We start from the raw sequence: 4,211 nt of genomic DNA, 5'->3' as shown, positions 1-4,211 counted from the left end.
GTGTAGATTCACTCATTTTGCTTTGTATGTGGATCACAAGTGAAATCTTTTAAAAGACTTATATTTAGGAACGGAGGAAGTATATAAAATTACACTCTGACTAGAATTCTTTTTTTCTAACTAACCACTCATTCCTTGATTTTGAAGGAGGGTGGACCATCATTCCCTTAATCTTTAATCAAAATTCATTTGTTTATAAAATCTATATAAAGTTATGTATGTGTAGCATTGCTGGGTACGTGCGTATGGTGCGCTGTTGTCTTCCCCGCAAGGCACGCGCGCACTCACTGAGCGCGAACCTGTATCGGTATCGGTATAGCTGCTGCTTTCTCGTACTCGTATCTATCGATCCACCTGTACTGCACGTACGACCCGACGCGACGGCAGACCTACCTGGAATGGACTCGGGTATACGCTGTAGTACTAGTATTATATTCGATTGCATCCCATTCCTATCGGTGATGATAGTAGGTGTATAAATGTGCCGTCGCAACCAGGGCACGATCGATCGATTCAACCAGCACTGGGCACTGGGCGCTGGTGGTGGTAGCTGGGAACCATACCGTCGGCATGCTCCATCGTTGGTTAATCTGGAGCATTTAACAAAAAAAAAACTATCACATTTCACCGTTCTATGCCTACAGACTACCACTTTACAATTTTGTATCAAAAATTATCATTTTTTTTCCTAATCCATTGCTAAAAACTATCAAGTATGGAAACTGCTCCATTTACCTCTTTTAAACGTCTTTCTGACATGTTGGACCCACAAGTCAGGTTGACCATTAACTTTGACCGTTATTGCACATAGGGCCCAACTGTCACGCCGTCGTGCTGCGAGCAAGCAGGTCGCGTCATTGAGCAAAGAGATCGCAGCGCCAGCGAGCAGGCCCATAGCCACCCAAGGACCCGAGCTCCTCTTGGGCTGACGTGGGCGGCGGCCGAGTAGACCGTGCAAAACGGACCCGTATAAAAGGATATCCGCCGCGCACGCTGGCCCGTAAAAGCATTTTTCCGTGAATTGTAAACGACTTTTGCGGACCGGCGATATACGGGGTCTGCTAGAGATGTTCTAAGACCTCACATTTTTTCGACCTGCATAAAGCGTTTACAGTTCGACAAAGAGGGGTTTTGCGGGGCGAAATCGTGCGCTGCAGAATAGACCCCGTATATGAAACTATATAATTTGAAAAAACTTTCACAGGAGAAATTGCTACCATGTTGATCATTCATAGTTCATCATATACTACATGATCATACATACTACATTCTACTACTACTAGAGGGGTGTTGGGGATCTCGCGGCGGCGAGGCCGAGGTCTATGTACCAAAATGGACAAGCTCACGACTGAGGAGGACGGGGTGGAGGAGTTGAATCCTCCTCGTCGGACCTGACGAGGTCGATGAACTTCCCCCCTGCTCCTCGCGGATGCGCCGCCATTCGTCGTCCTTCTCCTTCACGGAGGAACCGGCCGCGGTTGCCTGCTTCAACATGAGATCTTCGAGCTCCTTGTCCTGGCGGCGGCGCTCCGTCTCCTCGCGCAAGCTCCATTCGGCAATGGTGGCCACCACTGCGTCGACATCCTCGCCGACGTAATCTTCGGGCCCGACGACGCCTCGACGCGCGATCTCCTTCGTTTCATGCTTGACGGCGACGAGCTCACGGTCCTCTGGCTCATCCGCCCACTCCCTCTTTACAGGAAGAAGCGCCGCGGCGGAGAAAGAGCCCGTGGCCGAGGAGGGCGGCCGCCTGTGCTGGCAGTCATACTCGTCTTTCTCGTGATGGAGGAGGCTTGACGGCAACTCGAGGCCTTGGTTAGTCCACCTCCTCGACGCGCGCTTCCTCGCGCCGTTCGCTCGGACGCACCGCTCGCGCTCGGGGTCGCCCCCCCCCCCCCCCCCCCGCCGGAACTGCGACCGGAGCTCCACATACGGACCCACATGGCGTTTCGAGGCGAAAGAGGGCTCACCGACAACGAAAAATGCGAGGAAGAGAATGGGGAATCACGGTGAAACACGGCGGCGAGGGATAGGGTTTCGACCCATATCTACCCCGGAGACCCGTAAATATACGGCTTCGAGGGTGAGGTTTGCAGGCCATGGTAAAAAAATTACGGCCCGGACGAGTATACGGGATCTGTTTTGGCCAGAAAATTGGGCTGAGCCCGTATACTCGCCGGAATTATGCGGGTTCGCGCGTTATACGAGGTCTGCTAGAGATGCTCCAAGCTAACTATATTCTATCCGATCCGATCATCAACCCTGCATGTGGTGGTGGTGGTGGTATGGTACGTACTCTAACCTAAGTCTAAGAGCATCTCCACTCAACCCCCCCCCCCAAAAAAGGACCCTAGTGCGTCTTTTTTAGCGCCGGCGACGAAACATCGGCCCAACCGCGCCCCCAACTCCTGGTTTAGCGTCGGTTTGGGCCGAAATAACATCTAAAAGTCGAGTGGGTCCGCGCTGTCGGCGATAGACGAGCCTATTTCCGTCGTTTTATACCCCTGTCCCTCCATTTCCTCATTACTTCCCCTTCTGCACCCCGCTGCTCCCGCCATTCTCCTCCTGCTCTCGTCATTCGAGGTTCCGCGTGCAAGATGAAACGATGGACGCCAAAGAGGAGGGGGAGGAAGAGCAGGCGGAGGTGGAACCAGAACCAGCGCCGAAAGCGAGAAAGAAGAAGCGGGCGTCGAACGCCAAGCCAGTCGAACCCCACGTCAAGTGGACGTCCAAGGAAGACGGGTCCCTTGCCGAAGCGTGGAAGACCGTCAGCACCGACCTAATCACCTGCGCGTATCAGAACACCGACACGTACTGGGGGAGAATCAAGACGGCGTTCGACGAATGCAAGCTGGTCGACCCCAACTTCGCCAACTTCCACATGGACCACGGCGATAAGGCCATGGTGAACCAGTGGGCGACGATCCATACGACCTGCAACAAGTGGCATGGGATCATCGAGGAGGTCGTTGCTCGCCCCGAAAGCGGCGCAAACGTCAAGGGTCAGGTATAGATATAGTTCGCCGGCCCCAGTTCGTTGTGTCACCGTGTACTTTGCCAACACGTTCTGTCCGCGACTGTGCAGATGGCTCGGATGATCGACATGTATCGCCAAGACAACAACGACCAAGAGTTCAAGTTCCTTCACGTGTTCTCCAGGATCGAGTCGTGCGAGAAGTGGAGGGAAGTTTGGCTTGCTCTGGCCAAGGCCACGGAGACCTACAATTCGGATGTGCCTACCCCGGCTGCGGCAGAAGGGCGCCCCGATGGCACCAAAAAAGCCAGGGCAGCGAGGGACGCGGCGCCCGCTGCCGAACGGCACCAATCTTCGATCGAGCAATGCATCGCCGATGCCAAAAACAGTGACGCCAAAAGGAAGGAGAAATTCGACACGCGACTGTCGGCGTTGATGATGAAGCAGGACGTCATGCTCGACCTTCTCACGACCAACATTGTCGTGAAGAAGAGGAACACCAACCTTGCATTCTTGATAGGGGCAGGCATGTCGATGATGGACGAGTAGGTGAGGGCGTGGTACCACGCGGAGCACGGCCTCATCTTAAAGAAGATGCCTGCGCTGGCGACGACCACGACGGTGACATCAACGACGACGTCCAACGACGACGTCCATCCCGAGCACAGAAATCACGTCGACGACGAGCACGACGCCACTAGTCCCGCGGCAGAGGAGCCGCACTACATCGAGCCGGCCGTTTGATTCACTTCATGTCTACGACCCCTTCCTCTTGATCGCCGAACTATTGGGTGTGTTTGATCGCCGAACTATGGCATGCTAATCGCCGAACTATGGAATCTGAGGACGCGGTTGGAAACTCGTTCACCTACAGGACGAAAAAGACGTCGACGCAACGTCAATAGGGATTCGTCGGGTGTGCTGGGGAGGAGGGGGTTGGGGGGACGGCTGGAGTTCCTCTAACTGCTCGAATTTTGTCCACTTATGGGCCAGCCCAATATATAATTTCAGAAAATTCCTAATAAATCCTAGAGGCCCACGAAGCCCATTTGTGCAAGGCAAGAGGTGGAAATGTTTAGTCCCACATTGCTAGTTTAGTGGGAGTTGGTGTTGGAATTATGCCCTAGAGGCAATAATAAATATAGTTATTATTATAATTCCTGTATCAAGAAAATCGTTTATTATCCATGCTATAATTGTATTGAATGAAGACTTATATACATGTGTGGATACATAG

Source organism: Hordeum vulgare, chromosome 5H (assembly GCF_904849725.1).
Source record: "Hordeum vulgare subsp. vulgare chromosome 5H, MorexV3_pseudomolecules_assembly, whole genome shotgun sequence".
Taxonomy (NCBI): domain Eukaryota; kingdom Viridiplantae; phylum Streptophyta; class Magnoliopsida; order Poales; family Poaceae; genus Hordeum; species Hordeum vulgare.
The sequence above is the reverse complement of the archived record's forward strand: the minus strand, read 5'-3'. Positions refer to the sequence as shown.